Here is a 24,217-nt window from a genome sequence, read left to right on the forward strand (position 1 = left end):
ATCACATCTCATTCATTCACATCCTGATTCACATCACATCACATCTCATCCATTCTCATCCCATATTATTCATTCACATCCCGATTCACATGTCATCACATCTCATTCATTCACATCCTGATTCACATGACATCACATCTTATTCATTCGCATCCTGATTCATTCACATCCTGATTCACATCACATCACATCACATCTTATTCATTCACATCTTGATTCACATCACATCACATCACATCCATCACATTCATTTACATTTACATCCATCACATCACATTCATTCATATCCATCACATTCATTCTCATCACCATCCCATCCCATACATTCTATCCATATTACATCACATCACATCATGTCTCATTCATACACATCTCAACAAATCTCATCCACTCGTATCTACCCATATCCACATCTCATCACATCATATTTATTTACATCACATATCATCCATTCACATATATCCCAATTTACATCACATCCATTTCACATCACATCTCATTCATTCACATCCTGATTCACATCACATCACATCTCATCCATTCTCATCCCATATTATTCATTCACATCCTGATTCACATGTTATCACATCTCATTCATTCACATCCTGATTCACATGACATCACAACTTATTCATTCACATCGTGATTCACATCACATCACATCTATTCACATCCATCACATTCATTTACATTTACATCCATCACATCACATTCATTCATATCCATCACATTCATTCTCATCACCATCCCATCCCATACATTCTATCCACATTACATCACATCACATCATGTCTCATTCACACACATCTCATCTCATTCATCCACATCCATCCAATCGTTCACATGTACGACTACCCACATCTATCTATACACATCCACATCCACATCCATTCTTTCACATACACATCCACATCCCTTTATATCACATCACATTCTTTCCCATCCACATCCACATCCATTCTTTCACCTACACATCCATATCCATTCTTTCACATCACATCACATCACATCTATTCACATCCCTCACATTCATTTGGATCACATCCATTTACATCCATCACATCACATTCATTCATATCCATCACATTCATTCTCATAACCATCTTATCCCATACATTCTATCCACATTGTATCACATCACATCATGTCTCATTCATACACATCTCATCTCATTTATCCACATCCATCCAATCGTTCACATGTACGACTACCCACATCTATCCATACACATCCACATCCATTCTTTCATATACATATCCACATCCCTTTATATCACATCACATTCTTTCACATATACATCCACATCCATTCTTTCACATACACATCCACATCCCTTCTTTCGCATACATATCCACATTCATTGTACTTCCCATCTCACCCTTTCACATATCCTCTCATCTCATCATTCTCATCCACAACCATTTACTTCACATCTCATCCCCATTCATTTTCACATCTACATCCACATCCACATCCATGTACTTCTCATCTCATCATTCTCATACACATCTACATCCACATTGTACTTCCCATCTCACCCTTTCACATATCCTCTCATCTCATTCTCATCCACATCCATTTACTTCACATCTCATCCCCATTCATTCTCATCACGCCACATCCTATCACATCCCATTCACATCTTATCGCATCTTATTTTCATCTTATCACATCCATTCACATCCTATCGCATCCCATTTACATCTTATCACATCAATTCACATCCTATCGCATCCCATTTACATTTTATCACATCAATTCACATCTTATCGCATCCCATTTACATCTTATCATATCCATTCACATTCTATTTCCATTTAGTAGTTTTTATTACTTTGATACGGATAATGGGACTTTTTCTAAATTTCTGCCAATTACTTGACCTAGATAAAGGTTCTTTTTCTCGATGACTATTTTCACTCAATTTCTCAATTTCTCAATTGAATTATATTCAATATTCCTCTTTTGGAATAGAAGAATTCATGGGATTTACAAAAATCAATTTATCCATATTTTCACTTTTGATAAATAATCATAAATTGAATTATACAACAAATTTCTCTTCTTTCCATTTAATTTCTTGGACTTTAATTATCATGGAAATTTCTCATCCAAAATAAAATATCCATTATTTCAACATGTTAAGAATTTCGCTTTTCCCATCTAATTGATGGAATTCTAAATGTCATAGGAATTCCTCTTTTATCATTTGAATATTTCTCATAGATAAAATAAATTTATCTAAAATTCATCTTTGAATTTAAATAAAATATCCATTAATTTCAATATGCTAGGAATTTCTCTTTTTTCATCTAATTGATTGAATTTCAAATGTCATAAGAATTCCTCTTTTACCATTTAAATATTTCTCATAGATAAAATAAAATTATCTAAAATTCATCTTTGAATTTAAATAAAATATCCATTAATTCCAATATGCTGGGAATTTCTCTTTTTTCATCTAATTGATTGAATTCCAAATGTCATAGGAATTTCTCTTTTATCATTTAAATATGATTACCATAATTTTCTCTTTTCTTAATTATTTAATTACACATAAACTTAAAAATTAGTTTTCCATGACAAAAACCATTCTTTAGTTTTCCATTGAATGTGACAAAAACCATTCTTTTTGCCTAGGATATTCAATCCTAGAATATGGTAGGAAGTCCTCTTTTCACGTTATGCATAAGAATGAATTATGCATCAATTTCTTAAAACTTTTGCCATAGCTCCGTTGCTATTACTGGCAATTTTTAATTTTTATGAAAAGAATAAGACATAGTAAAATAATTATGATAGTATAACTATCTATTAGCATTAAATCCAGTTTATGGATTTATCCCATAATATTACCATTATTTTCAAGCATATAAGTATAAAAACCATTTTCTTAAATCTCTAGCTTCACAAGCCTAGAGTTTGATTTATGATTAGAGAATTTCTCCATGAGAGAAAAGCAATTTCTCCATGAGAGAGAAGCATTAATTGAATAGAGAATTAGTCATAGGAATGATCATTTTTTTAGGGAGAGAGAGATAAACATAAAAGCATTCTAATTTAAGCATAAATGTAAAATTTATGTGAGTAATCACTAAAATTCCTTAAAGAGCTTCATTTGCATTAAAGATGTTGGAATTAGGGTTGCAGGAAAGCACACAAAGCTTGGAGAAGAAGAAGCAAGAATGCACACAACACAAAGTATTAGATTGTGTCAATGTACAAAAGATAAGTTAGCCCTAGAAGGATGGGCGTATATACAAGCCGGGGGAAAAAACCTCCTAAAGAGGGAAAAAGTGCCCCGGCGGTGTGTTCACACACATCACTGCCTATATATATATGGCAACAAATCCCCCTTGGGAGTGATGGTGTGAACGAGAGCTGGCACTCATGTATAGGGGAGTGCCATGCCCGAAGTAGATCAGTCGACAAAGGGGAGCAAGCCCAAAGCTTTGCGGAAAGCTTCGAACTTCTCACGAGGAAGCGCCTTTGTGAAAAGATCGGCGAGGTTGTCCTATGTTGGCACATAGGCCAAGCTGATCTCTCCTGCTGAGAGTCTCTCCCTGACATAGTGATAATGCACCTGAATGTGCTTTGTGCGAGCATGAAAAACTGGGTTTCTCGCAACTACCAATGCGCTCTGACTGTCAGTGAAGATAGAGATGGCAGACTCTTGTCCAACACCCAAGTCAGCCATAAGCCGTCTGAGCCACACACACTCAACCGTAGCTGTGAAAGCTACCCTGTACTCAGTTTCACAACTAGAAGTGGCCACAGTAGGTTGCTTCTTGCTCAACCAAGATATGCATGAGCTACCGAGCATGAAACAAAAACCACTTGTGGATACTCTTGTGTCATAGCAACCACCCCAATCTGAGTCCGAAAAAGCATGTAAATTTGGCGGCAACGATCCCCCCTTGGGATAAAACAACCCAAGATGTATGGTGCCACTCAAGTAGCGAAAGATGCATTTAACTGCCTTCCAATGCTGAGACCCTGGGCTATGCGCATAAACCTGCTCACCTGTGAGACTGCAAACTGAATGTCCGGCCTCGTAATGCATACATAAATGAGGCAACCAACAGCTGTCTGATAGAGTGTGACATCAAAGTGATCTCCAGCATCATGAAGACTCAACTTCAAACCTGTCTCCATTGGAGTAGCAATAGGCTTGCAGTCTTCAAGGCCAAATCTCTGCAACAATGTCTCAATATACTTTGTCTGACACAAAGCAATACCTCCATCACACTGCTTAAATTGTATCCCCAAATAATGATGCAAATGCCCCAAATCTGACATCTCAAAAGAGGCATTCAAATCAGCCTTAAAATCAGTAATATGACTTCCATTTGATCCTGTGAGCAGCATGTCATCGACATAGAGAGCAATGATTAGATGTACATTATCCACACATTTAACATATAAAGTGCTTTCTGTTGGACTATTCTGAAAACCATGTGCAGTCAAATATGCATGTATCTTTTCATACCAAGCTCGTGGAGCTTGCTTTAAACCATATAAAGCCTTTTTCAACCTGCACACTTTGTTTTCCTACCCTCTTTGAACAAAACCACGAGGCTGTGATACATACACCTCCTCATGCAAATCTCCATTCAGAACGCAGTCTTTATGTCCAACTGATGTACATTCCAACCATTATGAGCTGCCAATGCACAAATGCTATGAATGGTAGTCATACGACAAGTAGGAGCAAAGGTCTCATCAAAATCAATGCCCTGTTCTTGAGCATAACCCTTTGCAACAAGTCTAGCCTTATAGGCGATCAACACTGCCATCTGGCTTTTGTTTCAACTTAAAAACCCACTTACATCCAATGGCCTTTTTACCAATAGGCAAATCACACAAAGACCATGTACCATTCTTCATTATAGCATCATATTCACTTTGCATTGCAGCCAACCAATTTTTTGATTTTTGTGCCTCATCAAATGAAAGAGGTTCTTCCTCTTCACACATACTAGACACAGCCAAAGCATAACAATCTAATGCATAAGAGGCATGCTGAAAACCTGAACGAGTACGACTAGATATAGGTGCATCAATTTTACTATCACGCAAGGTTTGCACCAGCCATTTAGGCATACCTCTAGCTTGCTCATTTTCAGCCCTATCCTCAAAAATTACATCATGTAAATCTGCATCAGAAATAGGCTGATCTATGATGTCGTTTGAAATCTGCATAGGTTGAATATTTGCCTCATTAGGACTTACATTTGAATTCCCACCAGTAAACAGAGGCAACAATGTATCAAATACATCCCGTGAGCTCACACCTGTCTCTTTGGTACATGATAACAAAGGCTACATAGCATCTTTCACAAAAACAACATCTCGACTAATCAAGATACGCTTTGACTGCGGATGATACAATCTGTAACCCTTGCTCTCAGCAGCACTATAACCAACAAAAATGCATTTGACAGTCTTATCATCCAATTTCCTGCGTTGTTGCACAGGCACTAAAGCATAGGCCAAGCAACCAAAGACACGCAAGTGACCAAAAAAAGGCTTCCTACCATGCCAAGCTTCGTATGGAGTAATAGACTGCAAGGCCTTAGTGGGACACCTATTGAGTACATATGCAGCACACACATGACAGCCTCAAGCCAAAACGCATGTGGCAAAGCTTGGCTCTTGACCATACATCGTGCCATCTCCATAAGTGACCTGTTTTTTCTCTCAGCAACACCATTTTGCTGAGGGGTATATGGCACTGTACATTGGTGTTTTATCCCACGACTAGCCAGAAATGCATCAAACTCTTTAGACAAGTACTCCCCCCCTCGATCAGAACGGAGGGTGCCCACAGTACAATTGGATACATTTTCAACCATAAGAAAAAACTGTTTGAAGCACAAAAACACTTCGGACTTTGCCTTCAGTGGATATACCCATGCATGCCTTGAGTAATCATCAATGAAAGTCACGAAGTACAAGTGTTTACCAAATGACGGAGTTTGCATAGGCCCACATACATCACTATGTACAAGTTGCAATTTGCAAGTGGCCCGCACAGAACCATCCTTTGGAAACGCAGAACGCTGCATTTTGCCCAAAATATAGCCTTCACAAACATGTTTCAATGGTGCCTCAAGAGGGGGCAATGAAGCAACCATATCAAATTTCTGCAAACGTAGCAAACTAGCAAAGTTCAGATGACCAAAACGAGCATGCCATAGTTTTGCATCTGAAACTGCCTTTTCATCAGAAACTGCATTTGCTGAATCTTCCACACACTTGTCATAAGAATTGAGCTTATACAGCCCACGAAATAAGGTGCCAGATGCAATAATCGTATCACCAGAAGTCAAATCATGAACAGTACATCTGTCATCCACAAATTTGACTACAAGTCCAAGTCTAGCAAGCGCAGAGACAGACAATAGATTCTTCTTTATCCCTGGCACATACAAAGCATCTGAAAGTGTGAAAGCGCTGCCATTTACAGTAGTAAGCATAATTTTACCAATGCCCTTCACTGGGTAAGAAGCATTATTGGCACATGTGACAGTATTCCCATTAGAGATAGCCTCAAGACAAGTGAACATATCACGATGCGAGGTAATGTGCTTTGTAGCACCACTGTCAAAATACCATACATTAGAGTCAACAGAAACTGCCAAACATGCATCATGTACAGATGGGTCATACTGGCAATACACGCTAAACACCCATTCTGTATCCTGCACAACATTTGCAGAATCTGCATTTGTAGAAGCATCCGCTATTGTGGTTGCATTTGACTCTTTCTTCTTTGCCTCTTTAGCCTTTAGCTTAGGGCAATTCTTAATGACATGATCATTTGCCTTACAATAGTTACACCTGGTCTTTTTCTTGCCTTTATCAAGAGCCTTCTCAGACTTATTGTTGCTACCTGTGGAAGGAGAAGAAGCTGCAGACCTACTAATAGGAGAAGAAACAGTGGAAGGGACTGCCTTACCACTTCTTCTCTGCTGTTGGGCAGCAATAAATGCTTAATCAATTACATGCTGCCTGGCCCTGTTTTGCCTGGACTGCACTTCTTGCAAGAGCTTGTTGACTAAAGTATCATACTTGACAGCATCAGGTCTGTCCTCAGTAAGAAGTCTCCATGTGGAACCAAAAGTCTGATATGTCTCAGGTAAAGCATCAAGAACAGTCTGCACAAGAGAATGATCAGGAATAATCTCACCTGCAGAAATCAACTATTCTTTGAGATCTTTAATCTCAACAAGAAAAACATTCATGTCATCATCTTCCTGCATAATCTTCAATTCTAGCTCTTTACGCAGGTAAGAGATTTTTACCTCGTTACGACCTGCATACAAACCAACTAGAATATCCCAAGCCTGTTTTACTGTTTTAGCTGAACGAATATGTGGGGTGATGTTACGTTTGACAGAAAGTGCAATCAAGGCATGAGCCTGCGCATCTTTACCATCCCAACGAGCTTGTTCAGCAGTGGGTAAAACAGCAGCAATAGTAGAGCTGCTAGAACCTGCAACATCCTTAACAGATCCTACATCCACAGAACCTGGACGTACATCCATACCCTGCACAATGTTCCACACTCCTTTTGCAACCAAAACATGCTGCATCATGTATGCCCAAAGTGGGTAGTTGCTATCTCCATCCAATTTGTCATCAGCAGATAACATGCGAAATACATCATTGCTGTTATCAGCCATGGCCACTGACTGAAACTGATGCAAAAGCTACCTGATGAAGCAAAGACTAAACAGAAAACAACTCGTGCTATGTAGCACGGTCCACAATAGAGTACGTATGCCTGTTTTGTAGAAAACTGCACTGTCGAAATTTTTGCACAAAATGACGAAAACACCTGTGTGTAGAACTTGAAATGTTAAAACGGAGCCCGAAACGACCTCAGATACAGAGTATAGGGACTTGCAAGCGCTCGTGAAAGCTCACCTCAATCGGAGAACGTGAGTCGGAGGGTGCTGGCGGCGTAGCCCTGGGAGCCGATGCCTGCTCTGATACCAATTGTTGGAATTAGGGCTGCAGGAAAGCACACAAAGCTTGGAGAAGAAGAAGCAAGAATGCACACAACACAAAGTATTAGATTGTGTCAATGTACAAAAGATAAGTTAGCCCTAGAAGGATGGGCGTATATACAAGCCGGGGGAAAAAACCTCCTAAAGAGGAAAAAAGTGCCCCGACGGTCCTAAGTGTGTTCACACACATCACTGCCTATATATATATGGCAACAAAAGAACCATTCAATTGAATACTTCTCAAGCTTGAGAGGGGTTGAAAAGTGAAAAACATTTAGAAGAGTAAGAACAAGACTATAAAATCACACTTTACCTCTTGTTTTGCTTGATTCTTTAGTCATTGGAGAGGCCCCCAACCAATCAATTGGTTAGTATGTTGAGGAAGGCTCCAAAGAAGGTTGAAGAGAGAGAGAAACTCCATTCTCTGTAAATTGTAGAGAATTTTTAGAGGATAATAGAAAATATCATTATTTTAGTATAATACTGGCATGGTATAGTTCACATATTTTTTTACAAAGGACTAAGGATCTATTTATAGGTGAGGGAGACCTCTAACCAGGTCCAACTAGGTTCTAGAATTTTCCAGGTTCAGTTTGGCTGAATTTGGACAAGATTTGTCTCCCTTTTGATTTGGTTTGATCCAAAAGAGAGGAGAGATAAAAATATCTTATTATTTTGAGTTTAAAACTCCTCCACACATGTGAAATAGGCACCTCCTTGAAGAGCCCCCTTCTTCTTACCAAGGTGTCAAAAATGTATCATTATATCCAAAATATCTCATTTTTTTTAAGTAATATTAAAATATCTCATTTTTTTAAGTAATATTCATAGTTTTTTACTAATAAACTTTGTACTCAGTCAACTCTTCATCTTATGTGGGCATTTACTCATTTTTGGGTATTTTCTTTTATAAATTGGATTTATCTCCTCCCCACACTTGGATTGATCCTATTGGCCATAGGAACCTTAATTGGACCATAATCCAAATTTTTTTGAAAATCTAGACCCTTAGGCTAAGGTCCTTTATACCTATTTTCAATTAATTCCAATTGCACGTTGAAAAGTTCTTTTTGAATTTCTGTTTCAGGGAAAGCATTTTAGACACTAGGAGGATTTTTATATCAAAAAATATCTCAATTTTGGATTACCTCCCTCTAAACATTTTCTCTCTCCAGGCCAAAAAATGGTAAAATAGGATCTTTCTTTTATTTCAAAGAGGGGAATAATTATAAGATCAGAAGGGGAGGTTCTTATACCTGTACACCTCAAAAGCTGGAGGGAGGAATCTTACAGACATCCTCAAGGAAAGATTTTATGCATTATCAAAATTGCTAGGCATGCCATTTTTTAAACAAAATTATGTTTGATGAAGACCTCAAGGCAAACTTGAAAGAGTCCAATTAGTTCACTCTGCAGCTCATATCCTTGACCAACAAAATTTTCCTTCTCTTGATCTTCCCTTTGGTATTAAGACCAACATCCACATTCTCAAAAACCTTCATTGATATACTCTCAATGGTGGTTTCAGAAACCTCACAGGGATAAAATTTCTTTCTTTTGGCACCACATTTACCACGTTCCCCGTGCAAGCATTTCAAATCATGATACCTGGACCCCTCTGGTTTGGGACATTGGTCTGGGACACAATACATCTTCTGATAATGTAGTGATGCTAACCTTTGTGCTTTGGGTGGCATGACAACCAAGGCTACCAACCTCTTTGCTACATGTTTGACAATAGCATACACACACCAGTCCATGAATACGACGATAGATTTGGCATATCGTGTCTCGTAAGAATATCATTTGAACATATTGAATGCAACAACTTGTATGCTTGTCTTTGAGTTTTTGGACAAAAAACAGGTTCAAGTGCTCAAAGGAGCGTTGTTGTATCTTGACATCTGGGTGCTCTAACTGAAAAACTCGAGGGAGGAAGAGCTTAGCCTACATTTTGCAACATGTCTCGTGCGAGTAGTTCATTAAACATCATCTAGCTCAAAAGATAGCTACTATAGCCTACTAGCTCTACTATTATCTACTACTTTCAAAGATAGCTACTATGGCCTACTAGCTCTACTATTATCTACTACTTTCAAAGATAGCTACTATGGCCTACTAGCTCTACTATTATCTACTACTTTAACACTACTTTAATAGATAGTTCACAACTAGTTCAGTAGACTAGATTCTAGTTCACACAAGCTGAGATGTATAAGCTACTAGCTCACAACTATCATAGGAGATAGTACTAGTTCACAACTAGTTCATGAACTAGCCACTATGAGGTCTAGCTCACAACTATTTCGGGAGATAGGTACTGGCTCACAACTATTTTGGAAGATAGCTATTAGTTCACAACTAGTTCCTGAGATAGGTACTACTAGGTACTAGCTTACAACTATTTTGGGAGATCGGTACTAGCTCCTGAGATAGCTAAGGAAAATTCGTGAGAGTGCATGGTATCCAGCTTGAAGGAAAATTAGCTTATGCTTTAAAAAAACATTTTTGAGGGTTGGTGAGGAGTGAATTTTTATACACAATGTTGGAATAAAAACATGCTCCCCCTCCCCAAAGCCTCCTACCTCTTCAAGACTCACTCCCTCTCTTTATTATGAATTGCATTTATGTACTTTGTTAAATCTTGGGAAAACATAATTTCAATCATATTGCAACCTCTAAACAGAGTCTTCTTTGCAAGCTTTGATGGTAGTGTAGCTCTATAGATTGTGTTATAAATTAGAAGTATCTGGATAATTAATCATTTCTACCCCTCCCCAAAATTGGATATCTAAGATTAACATTCTTTCAACTATTTGATCCTCATGCTGAGAAGCTTATGCTTGTTAATATGGCAATAAGATAATTGCAATAAACTTCCCTTCTCAATAACTGCAATCAAAATGAATGTAAACTCTCCCCATAATATGATAAGATCTATGCTTGAGTGCTATTGTAGAGAGTAAGATGGTGAGAGCCAAAGGGCATTTGCAGTTACTCCCCTTTGCATCATATAGGCCTATTATTGAAAAGGCATATAGCAGATCTAGAAATTTTGTGGATTTTTTACAAGGCTTCTGATATGGTTTCATGCAGAAGGATCTTTGATTAGCATTTTGAACTCAACCTTCCATGTGAACTGATTTGGAAAGCTTATATGAGCATATTAGAGGGGGGGTCAAAATGTATAGAGTTGATATGGTGCTAACTTTCTCCTTAGCGAGGGCTTCATGAGCAATGGGTGTACTAGAGACCTTTGTGAGCAGAGGATTTAGCAGGTAAACCTTAAGAAGGCAAAGGTAATGATCTTTCATACCATTGGGTTGGGATTGAGCAAAAGTATGAAGGCAACGAACTCATAAAGAGAGAGTGCGAGTGCTTACTTCCATGATTATGCTTTGCTTAATTTGAGGCTCAAACTCTCTTTCAACCCACTTGGTGGTACACATGGCTAGTGGACATGTGGCATTATGGGTGGTATGGCAACAAGAGGGAGTAGACACATTGACAAATGGTGCCAAAGTGGATTTGAGGTTGTACACATTGAGCAAACTTATCGAGTAAATGTGGTGGAGACAAGGCATTTACAGCCAAGGATAAGGGTAAAGCAAAAAGCTTTAAGCATGGGGGACAACAGTCTAGCCCAAGTGGACCCAAGTTTGGACACATACCAGCAGTGCGGTAGAGCAATTGGTGAAGCGTGTGTGTGTTTGGGGTAAGGTCTCATGAGATAGAGTCTTACTTCCAACTCTCATCCATAAGGACATTGTTTTGGTACAAATAAAAATCTCGCATTACAAAATAAGAAAGTTTGCACGCGTGAGAATGGGTGAGAATTTACGGCATTTGAATTAAGAGTGGAGATTAACTCAATAAAAGGGTTAAGTTTTGATGAGAGTAATTAGCTTATCATTAGTAAGAATTAAAAGATGATTAAGAGAACAATTGAGCACATTCAAATTAGCACATGGGTACTAATTTATATATATCCACCTATAATTTACACTTATTAGAGATTAATAAATGAGTATATTGAAAAAATTTAATGTAATACTTATTTTGAATTACTTAAGTAAATTAACCAATCTATTGATCTTATGTATAGCTAATAGTCATTAAGCACTAATTTGGCTATAATACTCTCCTAATAACCACCCAAAATTATGAGATTAAAAATGTAGTGTTCTACACTTAAATTTACTTGCATAATCTCTTCTTAATCATAATTGTTCATCAAAATGGGAACTCTAGTGCCTTGCATGAGTGAATAGAAGGGAGAAATTCCAAGGTTATAGTTGGTCTGCCATTCAAGCTTGAACAATCCCATGTGGAGAAGCAAGCATCTCAACCTTGTCTCTATTGGTGTCACCCCAATGGACCTATCCAATTCAGTATGAAGAAAAGAGGGAGAGAGCTATGGAGAACTCTTATCTCTATCTCAATGCCAACATGAGTGCAAAGAATGGGGCGAGCGATGGAGAAGCACATTGACTTAGCAAGGTAGATGAGCAAGGGGATGAGAGCCAAAGGACCATTTTTTCATTGGAAAAAAACGACTTATATACAAGCCTCTTTTGTACATAAAAGTCTTTTATATACAATGCCTGGTTGCCCATGGAATGTTCGGGAATCCAAAAGCTCTATAGAATAGGACTAATGTTCCAGGCTATTTATATTCATCGGCGTCATGCAAGTCGTAAGCTTGGTATAAAACGATCAACTAGTATTACACAAGCCATAAGCCTTGTGATATCCCAAATTTATTACATAATGCACATTGTGCAACTACTAGAGATGTACATTGTGCAACTACTAGAGATGTAGCAAAAAGGTGCTCTTACATGTCAACAGTATTGTTGATTTTGATGTGGTTAACAATGATTAGAAAAATTTAAAGGTAAATTGGTCCAATATGCATAAAATATCTTAGCAATAAAATTTGGTCCAACTAGAACATCAACCATGAGTTTTCATTTGGTTTTGTAAGAATTCCAATTTATTGATAAGCTTACAATTTGACACTTGAATAAACAATTTCATGGGAAAACATTTGTAGAAGGAGGCTAATTATTAAAGAATTATATCTAATTAATCACTCAATATTTTCCTAATTGTTCATAAAAAACTATTTGAAAAAATTAAGACTTGGATAATACAAAAGAATAAGCATTAGCACCATTGTAATTCCCATTTGGCTAATTTTGCGCAAGAAGTGAAGCTACTCATTAAGTACAAGGATTATTGAAAGCACTAAAAGCCTTAGTTAGTGATTAACTATCTTAACTTTAATCCAAGTAAATGACTTACTTGATTGTAATTCAACTATGTAGCCTACACTAAGCTACTTTCATGCAATTTGGATCTATTTATCTTTAAATTTTACTAGTTATGATCAAGAAATATTCCATGGACAATTATTTTTCTAACTATTCATAGAAGGCTAAAATATAGGCTTGGATAATACAGCATATGATTGATTCCAATTTGACTAATTTTATGAGAATTAGGACTACTCACATTGAGAATAAGGATTATTGATGACTAATTAAAGTGATTTAAATAATCTTACTTTGGACCAAATTGAGGGATTATTAGTTTGATTGATTGTAATAGAACCACCTAACTTACTGCTAAGATATTTTATGCATATTGGACTGATTTACCTTTAAATTTTTCTAATCATTGTTAACCACATCAATCAACAATACTGTTGACCTACACCTTTTTGCTACATCTCTCTAGTAGTTGCACAATGTGCATTATGTAATAAATTTGGGATATCACAAGGCTTATGGCTTGTGTAATACTAGTTGATCGTTTTATACCAAGCTTACGACTTGCATGATGTCGATGAATATAAATAGCCTAGAACATTGGTCTTATTGTAGCTTTTGGATTCCCGAACATTCCATGGGGAACCAAGCATTGTATATAAAAGACTTGTAGGTACAAAAGAGGCTCTGGTATATAAGTCATTTTTTTCCAAATGAAAAAATGGTCCTTTGGCTCTCATCCCCTTGCTCCTCTACCTTGCTAAGTCAATGTGCTTCTCCATCTCCCCCCCATTCTTTGCACTCATGTTGGCATTGAGATAGAGATAAGAGTTCTCCGTAGCTCTCTCCCTCTTTTCTCCATAATGAATTGGATAGGTCCATTGGGGTGACACCAATAGAGACAAGGTTGAGATGCTTGCTTCTCCACATGGGATTGTTCAAGCTTGAATGGCATACCAACTATGACCTTGGAATTTCTCCCTTCTAATCACTCATGCAAGGCCCTAGAGTTCCCATTTTGATGAACAATTATGATTAAGAAGAGATTATGCAAGTAAATTTAAGAAGAGATTATGCAAGTAAATTTAAGTGTAGAACACTACATTTTTAATCTCATAATTTTGGGTGGTTATTAGGAGAGTATTATAGCCAAATTAGTGCTTAATGACTATTAGCTATACATAAGATCAATAGATTGGTTAATTTACTTAAGTAATTGAAAATAAGTATTACATTAAATTTTTATCAATATACTCATTTATTAATCTCTAATAAGTGTAAATTATAGGTGGATATATATAAACTACTACCCATGTGCTAATTTGAATGCGCTCAATTGTTCTCTTAATCATCTTTTAATTCTTACTAATTATAAGCTAATTACTCTCATCAAAACTCAACCCTTTTATTGAGTTAATCTCCACTCTTAATTCAAATGCCGTAAATTCTCACCCATTCTCACGTGTGCAAACTTTCTTATTTTGTAATGCGAGATTTTTATTTGTACCAAAACAATGTCCTTACGGGGATGAGAGCTGGAAGCAAGACTCTATCGCAAGACCTTACCCCAAACACACACACGCTTCACCAATTGCTCTACCGCACTGCTGGTATGCGTCCAAACTTGGGTCCACTTGGGCTCTCAATGTGTACAACCTCAAATCCACTTTGGCAACATTTGTCGATGTGTCTACTCCCTCTTTTTTCCATACCACCCATAATGCCACATGTCCACTAGCCATGTGTAACACACCAAGTGGGTTGAAAGAGAGTTTGAGCCTCAAATTAAGCAAAGCATAATCATGGAAGTAAGCACTTGCGCTCTCTCTTTATGAGTTCGTTGCCTTCATACTTTTGCTCAATCCCAACCCAGTGGTATGAAAGATCATTGCCTTTGCCTTCTTAAGGTTTACCTACTAAATCCTCTGCTCACAAAGGTCTCCAGTACACCCTATTGTTCATGAAGCCCTCGCTAAGGAGAAAGTTAGCACCATATCAACTCCATACATTTTGACGCCCCCCCTCTAATATGCTCATAGAAGCTTTCCAAATCAGTTCACATGGAAAGTTGAGTTCAAAATGCAATCAAAGATCCTTTTGCATGAAACCATATCAAAAGCCTTGTAAAAAGTCCACAAAATTTCTAGATCTGCTATATGCCTTTTCAATAATCGCCCTATATGATCCAAAGGGGAGTAACTACAAATGCCCTTTGGCTCTCACCATCTTTCTCTCTACAATAGCACTCAAGCATAGATCTTATCATATTATGGGGAGAGTTTACATTCATTTTGATTGCAGTTATTGAGAAGGGAAGTTTATTGCAATTATCTTATTGCCATATTAACAAGCATAAGCTTCTCAGCACTAGGATCAAATAGTTGAAAGAATGTTAATCTTAGATATTCGATTCCGGGGAGGGGTGGAAATGATTAATTATCCAGATACTTCTAATTTATAACACAATCTATAGAGCTACACTACCATCAAAGCCTGCAAAGAAGACTCTGTTTAAAGGTTGCAATATGATTGAAATTATGTTTTCCTCCCAAGATTTAACAAAGTACATAAATGCAATTCATAATAAAGAGAGGGAGTGAGTCTTGAAGAGGTAGGAGGCTTTGGGGAGGGGGAGCATGTTTTTATTCCAACATTGTGTATAAAAAATCACTCCTCACCAACCCTCAAAAATGTTTTTTTAAAGCATAAGCTCATTTTCCTTCAAGCTAGATACCATGCACTCTCACGAATTTTCCTTAGCTATCTCAGGAACTAGTACCTATTTCCCAAAATAGTTGTAAGCTAGTACCTAGTAGTAGCTATCTCAGGAACTAGTTGTTGTGTGAACTAATAGCTATCTTCCAAAATAGTTGTGAGCCAGTACCTATCTCCTGAAATAGTTGTGATTCATGAAAACTAGCTGTGAACTAGTACTATCTCCTATAATAGTTGTGAGCTAGTAGCTTATACATCTAAGCTTGTGTGAACTAGAATCTAGTCTACTGAACTAGTTGTGAACTATCTATTAAAGTAGTGGTAAAGTAGTATATAATAGTAGAGCTAGTAGGCCATAGTAGCTATCTTTGAAAGTAGTAGATAATAGTAGAGCTAGTAGGCTATAGTAGCTATCTTTTGAACTAGATGTGAGATAATAGCTATGTATGTTTAATGAACTAGATGTGATATAGTAGCTATGTATGTTTAATGAACTACTCATAGGAGACATGTTGCAAAATGTAGGCTGAGCTCTTCCTCCCTCGAGTTTCAGTTAGAGCACCCAAATGTCAAGATACAACAACGCTCCTTTGAGCACCTGAACGTGTTTTTTGTCCAAAAACTCAAAGACAAGCATACAAGTTGTTGCATTCAATATGTTCAAATAATATTCTTATGAGACACGATATGCCAAATCTATCGTTGTATTCATGGACTGGTGTGTGTATGCTCTTGTCAAACATGTAGCAAAGAGGTTGGTAGCCTTGGTTGTCATGCCACCCAAAGCACAAAGGTTAGCGCATCACTACATTATCAGAAGATGTATTGTGTCCCAAACCAATGTCCCAAACCAAAGGGGTCCATGTATCATGATTTGAAATGCTTGCACGGGGAATGTGGTAAATGTGGTGCCAAAAGAAAGAAATTTTGTCCCCCGTGAAGTTTCTGAAACCACCACACTGAGAGTGTATCAATGAAGGTTTTTGAGAATGTGGATGTTGGTCTTAATACCAAAGGGAAGACCAAGAGAAGGAAAATTTTGTTGGTCAAGGATATGAGCTGCAGAGCAAACTAATTGGACTCTTTCAAGTTTGCCTTGAGGCCTTCATCAAACATAATTTTGTTTAAAAAATGGCAGGCCTAGCAATTTTGATAATGCATAAAATCTTTCCTTGAGGATGTCTGTGGATGTCTGTAAGATTCCTCACTCCAGCTTTTGAGGTGTATAGGTGTAAGAACCTCCCCTTCTGATCTTATAATTATTCCCCTCTCTGAAATAAAAGAAAGATCCTATTTTACCCTGTTTTAGCCTGGAGAGAGAAAATATCTAGAGGGAGGTAATACAAAATTGAGATATTTTTGGATATAAAAATCCTCCTAGTGTCTAAAATGGTTTCCCCTGAAACAAAAATTCAAAAAGAACTTTCCAATGTGCAATTGGAATTAATTGAAAATAGGTATAAAGGACCTTAGCCTAAGGGTCTAGATTTTCAAAAAAATTTGGATTATGGTCAAATTAAGGTTCCTATGGGCCAATAGAATCAATCCAAGTGTGGGGAGGAGATGAATCCAATTTATAAAAGAAAAATACCCAAAAATGAGTAAATGTCCACATAAGATGAAGAGTTGACTGAGTGCAAGGTTTATTAGTAAAAAACTATGAATATTACTAAAAAAATGAGATATTTTGGGTATAATGATACATTTTTGACACCGTGGGTAAGGAGAAGGGGGCTCTTCAAGGAGGCGCCTATTTCACATGTGTGGAGGAGTTTTAAACTCAAAATAATAAGATATTTTTATCTCTCCTCTCTCCTGGATCAAACCACATCAAAAGGGAGCCAAATCTTGTCCAAATTCAGCCAAACTGAACCTGGAAAATTCTAGAACCTAGTTGGACTTGGTTGGAGGCCTCCCTCACCTATAAATAGATCTTTTGTAAAAAAATCTGTGAGCTATACCATGCCAGTATTATAGTAAAATAATGATATTTTCTATTATCCTCTACAATTTGGAGAGAATGGAGTTTCTCTCTCTCTCTCTCTTCAACCTTCTTTGGAGCCTTCCTCAACATACTAACCAATTGATTGGTTGGGGGCCTCTCCAATGACTAAAGAATCAAGCAAAACAAGAGGTAAAGTGTGATTTTATGGTCTTGTTCTTACTCTTCTAAATGTTTTTCACTTCTCAACCCCTCTCAAGCTTGATAAGTATTCAATTGAATGGTTCTTTAATGCAAATGAAGCTCTTTAATGAATTTTAGTGATTATTGACATAAATTTTACATTTATGCTTAAATTAGAATGCTTTTATGTTTATCTCTCTCTCCCCCAAAGAATGGTCATTCCTATGACCAATTCTCTATTCAATTAATGCTTCTCATGGAGAAATTCTCTAATCACAAATCAAACTCTAGGCTTGTGAAGCTAGAGGTTTAAGAAAATGGTTTTTATACTTATATGCTTGAAAAAAATGGTAATATTATGGGATAAACCCATAAATTGGATTTAATGCTAATAGATAGTTATACTATCATAATTATTTTACTATGTCTTATTCTTTTCATAAAAATTAAAAATTGCCAGTAATAACAGCGGAGCTATGGTAAAATTTTTGAGAAATTGATGCATAATTCATTCTTATGCATAACATGAAAAGAGGACTTCCTACCATATTCTAGGATTGAATATCCTAGGCAAAAAGAATGGTTTTTGTCACATTCAATGGAAAACTAATTTTTAAGTTTATGTGTAATTAAATAATTAAGAAAAGAGAAAATTATGGTAATCATATTTAAATGATAAAAGAGGAATTCCTATGACATTTGGAATTCAATCAATTAGATGGGAAAAGAGAAATTACTAGCATATTGAAATTAATGGACATTTTATTTAAATTCAAAGATGAATTTTAGATAAATTTATTTTATCTATGAGAAATATTCAAATGATAAAAGAGGAATTCCTTATGACATTTGGAATTCCATCAATTAGATGGGAAAAGAGAAATTCTTAACATGTTGAAATAATGAATATTTTATTTTAGATGAATTTATTTTATGAGAAATATTTGATGACAAAAGAGGAATTCCCATGACATTGGAAGGCAAATAATCAAATTTTTTTCCATGAGAAATGTGGGCTCCTTCATCAAAAGTATGGGTATTTTCTACACGCGGGATGGGCTTTTTGAGATCGGTTCTTTCTCATAGCGCATGCATTCAGTATCACAGTAAGTAGGATGTGGGTTCTTACTTGAAATAGGACTCCTGCTGAGCATTGTGAGTTAAATAACGCTTTCTGCATCCTAGATGGGAAAAAATGTGGGTGTTCTCCTTTGAAGAGCTTTCATCCCGTATGTGATATAGGTTTTTAAGAGGAATCGCCTATGTCTGCTGGGCGAGGGAAGTTTCTCCGAGTTTGTTTTTGGAAGAACCAAGGGATTAGTCTCTTGTCCGAATATTCGTGGGCGAGGCCTCGAGTGAGAGGCTCTGCCTTGCACAAGAAGTGCTACTTCCGTTACTAGCACCCCCGAATTCGTTGCGCAGAGGGGGTAGGGATCTTTCAGCTGGCTGGTATCAGAGCGAATTGGCTAAAGAGGAATTTTAAATGAGGTCTCCCAAAAAGTGCTACTATTTAAAGCTTAAAATATGTGAAATAATACAAAATCACTAATTTCAAGTAAGTTATGAATACAAGATTACCAAATATAAACAACAAATCTTCAATTCATTGCACCGCACATCTAGCTATAGGATATTCAATGCATTTGTAAAGCTGGCTACATCGTGCCCGTCTTGAAGCTATGTTATGCACCACATCTCATTTACTATGGAGTTCGCTTGCCAATCTTCTCTTTTCACAGATACGGACTCCACTTGGATCTTCTCCTTCACTCTGCACTACTGCGACTCTATTGCCCTCAACTCTGGAGATCACTGCTCCTTCACACTGCGCTACTCACATGACATCGTTGTTGACCGTCTCTCTTCTCTAGGCATGCGGAAGGCATGGTAGAATTGCTTCTCATGGAGTTGTGGAGCTTGGAGACCTCAAGGGTTATAACCTCGGCCAATGGAAGGATCCCCATGAGGGACAGTTGCAGTTCCACAAGGTAATCTTCTTGTTTAGATGTGTTTCGAGACGGGGGTTTGGGTGAGCCATAACAATGTTTTACAAGTACACAGACACAGTGTTTCCTACACAAGTTCAGCCTCACAGGAGCCATAAACAGTTAGCTATACCTAGTATCATTTGGGAAGAAAGTGAGGATAGGACATCAGGAAGTGGGAGGACACCCTTCTTGCTTGAAAGAATGTTTAGTGAGGGAATGCCTGACCCCATCGAAGAGGAAGTGATTCCATCTTCACACTAGTCCCTAGTCAAGGGCCGATATCTCAAAAAGTACCATTGAATGTGTCCAAACTAATGGATTTCATGTCCTCTCAAATCAAAACCACGCTCATATCCAAGTTATACGGAGATCCTGAGCTATTCTTAGCTCTTCGGGCATTTCTCAATGGAGAGCTAAAGGTGAAAATTTTCTTAAATTTGGTGAAATAAGTTTTATCTTTTTATTATTCAAAAAGGGTAATCCCCACTGCTTGTGTATTCTAAAAGTGTTACTTTTATTCTATGCATAGAAAAATGCATATTAGTAAAAGTGTTATTTTCATTAGAATTAATTTCCATGCATAGAAAGATGCATATTGGGAATATTTTGATTATAAAAGTGTTACTTTCATCAAAATTGATTTTTATGCATAAATACATTGAGGTGCATTACCACTTCATGAGAGAGAGAGTCTTGGCGGGCGCAACATCGACTTGGCCTATGTCAGCACATAGGATTAGGTTGCTGACATCTTCATGAAGGCCTTGGGAGCTGAGAAGCTTCGCAGATTCTGAGATATGCTTGGAGTTCATGAGCTGGAGTTGAGCTTGAGGGGGAGTGTTGAGATGTCAAGCTCAACATGAACTGACACTCACAAGGCGCCTACATGACCATTCGACATTTATATCACCGGCGGGTTTGATAGGTGGCACCGACATATCTTCGCCACAGATTCTACAGTTGGACTACACCAACTGGTCCACATCTACTCACTCCTCTTGGCGTGTTCACATTATGGACCGCTTGTATATACTCTATTATGTGTGTTAGTCACTTTATCTGCTTGTAGACCTCTTTTGTTTTGTGAAGAACAAGAAGAATTTTTAGCCTCTCACCTTGTGTGTTCTCTTCTATGGTTTGTGTGAGTGTGTGTGTTCTTAAGGTATAGAACAGCATACCTATGCTAGTGGGTTACCGTGGAACACGTTGAAACAAGGACGAGCGATGCAATGGCAAAACTATGTCGAGAGAGTAAGGGGGGGGTGTCAAGCAACTATGCAAAAAACCAAAAATGGGAGGTCATAGTGGTCTATATAGTTGCTGAGTCAAGCCCTCTGCCACATGTTAGAAAGTAGTTCATCGATACATGCATCATTGTATGCATGCGTTGCGCATGGATTGATCATACAAGTAGCACCAACACTACATGTAGCCACCGGCGCCATGTTTGCACCATCAATACATCCTGGAGCTAGCCACATGTGCACTGTCTCAAAAAGGAAATACTCTTCCTCTTGTTCTCTTTCATTATCTCTCTCTTTCTGTATCGTTCCTTGTTTTCACCCCTTGTTTTCACTATCGCTCCCTATTTTCACTCTTGTTCTCCACCAACAAGTAGCAGTTCATTGTCCTTAAGTAGTGGCTCATTATCCTCAAGTAGCAGTTCATTATCCTCAAGAAACCTTTCAAGCCGCTGAGTACATACATGTACAACTATCCGGTGCTCCATTGCCTATGTTGTTAAGTTTTGTTATGTTCAGTTTTGTTGACTGTCTCGCCGAAATGCTCCACAAGCCTCACACACGGGCCAATCTTGTGTTGTGGTGGTGAAACTTATCAAGCCGGTTTGTTTGTTTTACCACAATGTGAGAGGGACTCTGCACCCCTTGAGGGGCACCCCTTGCATTGTGGTGGAACTTATCAATCAAACCACTCCGTCTGTTTCACCACAATGTGAAACGGACTCCGCATACCCTTGAGGGGCACCCCTCATGTTGTGGTGAAATTTTTCAAGCCAGTTCTTTTCACCACAACGTGAGAGGGACTCTTTGGGGGGCCCTTTTTGCGTTGTGCTGAAACATCTCAAGTTGTTCCATTTGTTTCACCATAATGCGAGAGGGACTCCACACGCTGCTTTGGAGGGGGCTCTCTTGTGTTTTGGTGAAACCCCACATAGGCCAATCTTACATTTTCTTTCCATGTTTACTGTTGGGCTATTTGTGTCCAGATGGCATGCACAAAGAAGATGAAAAGAAGAGCTTACAGGAATTCGAATCCATAGTTGGTGGTAAAGGTGTGTTCAAAGCCTTCAAAACTACAAGGGTCCTTTAAAAGAAGGGTTGAGCAGTATATCTATGTGCTCAAGGAGTTGTGCAAAGTACAAAAGTGCATGCAGATGGCGATTTCAAAGCTTCCTTTCTTAGAGGTAGAGCAGACAGATATGTGAGTTGTAGCCTTGGAGTATGCTGGTAAGCATCCACCCTTGCTTGTTGCAAGAGGCAGCAGAAAAGCTTCAAATATGACTAGCTCTTATCACCTGTGGTGGCCATGTTTGATAGAAAGATGCGGCAACTTCTAGAGATTCTTTCTCTCATAAAAGGACCAGGGATGAGGTAAAACTAGAAGAGGTCAATCACGATTGGCACACAAGGTTGAGTGACTGGATAAAGGGTGAGAGATAAGCTCAGGAAAGAGAGGAGGAAGATCTAAGGAGACATCAGTAGCAGTCTGAGGCAAAGGCACCAGAGGAGGCACTCCAATGGGAGCTAAAGATGGAGGCCTATAGGGAGACAACGTGAGAAAACAAAGGGGCGATGGAGTATCTAGGGCCTAGCTTTATGGTCAGGTTGATTATCAAAGGAAACAGGGCATGGTTCCCATTTCATGAGGACAAAATCAATATTCTCGACCTTAGGGAGGTCAGGTTAATGACGTTGTCCTTTTATCTATTTTGAAGTAAGCATTATATTATGTTTACACAATTTACCAATTTGATGCTAGTTAGCCCACGTTGCTCGGCTTAATGTTGTAGATCTATTTGCACAGTTCAATTGTCAGGTGACCTTCCAGTTTTGATGCAAGAGTGCATGTGGGTGCTAGACCCTCGAATTTTGGGCCACCTTCATTCCGACAACTCGTCATACCTACACATATACTTTTATGGTTTTGCTATCTAGATTTTGAGTGCATGCGAGTTTTTGTTTTTGGATACCATGAAGAGTAAGTGCTGAATTCATACTTTTTTCACCATTTCATCACAAATTCAACATGGCTGCCTAACATGTCACCACTTCATGCAGTTTCCATTGGAGCCTACTACTTGGTAAATTCAGCTATGGGTATTCATGGTTGTGTTAAATAGTAAGTGATTTTGTTGCATGGTTAATATTCTCATCCATTTGGCTACCCATTAGGTATTCTAAAGGACCTGTATTTTGCTACAAGAGTGAACTTAAAATTACAACTACCTGGGAAGCGATTACCCAAGATGATTTTAGCAGCATTAGTTGTTTAAGACCAAAGTCGCACTATAATTTGATGGCCACACTTGTGGATGGAGGGTTGCCCTAAATGCCAAGATCACCCTAAATATGATCTTTGACCTTCCAAATTATGGGATGTGTAGAAATCAACAGGAAATTGTGACTAAATTTGTAATCATTTTTTCTTATTTGGATAAATAGCTTACGTAGATAGTGCCTATTAAGCAAATTTTCTTCATGGTTGGCACATGTAAGTTTAATTTATTTATTTTTTGGTAGTTCCCATTGCTGATAATGTACACTGCATTGGATGTTTCTATCTTGCAGGCCGAGAATATTATAAAATTAATAGAGAACACCGCAGGACCTCCACTTGCACCTCCACCTCCAATTCCACTTGTTGCACCTCCAACTACTTCACCTGCACCTCTTGAGGCTTCTCCATTAAAGCCGATGTCATCTGCTCTCTTGGAATCTTGATTAGCCACCACTGAGAGTCATCTTTGTATGGCTAGTTTTGGGTCCGCTCAATTGCATATATTATTGGAATATAGGAGATTGATTTTGTTAATATTTTAAAGCAGTCTTGAAGTGCACTTGTTTTTCTAAACATAAAGTA

This window comes from Cibotium barometz, chromosome 4 (assembly GCF_041138505.1).
Source record: "Cibotium barometz isolate CiBa-2024 chromosome 4, ASM4113850v1, whole genome shotgun sequence".
Taxonomy (NCBI): Eukaryota; Viridiplantae; Streptophyta; class Polypodiopsida; order Cyatheales; family Cibotiaceae; genus Cibotium; species Cibotium barometz.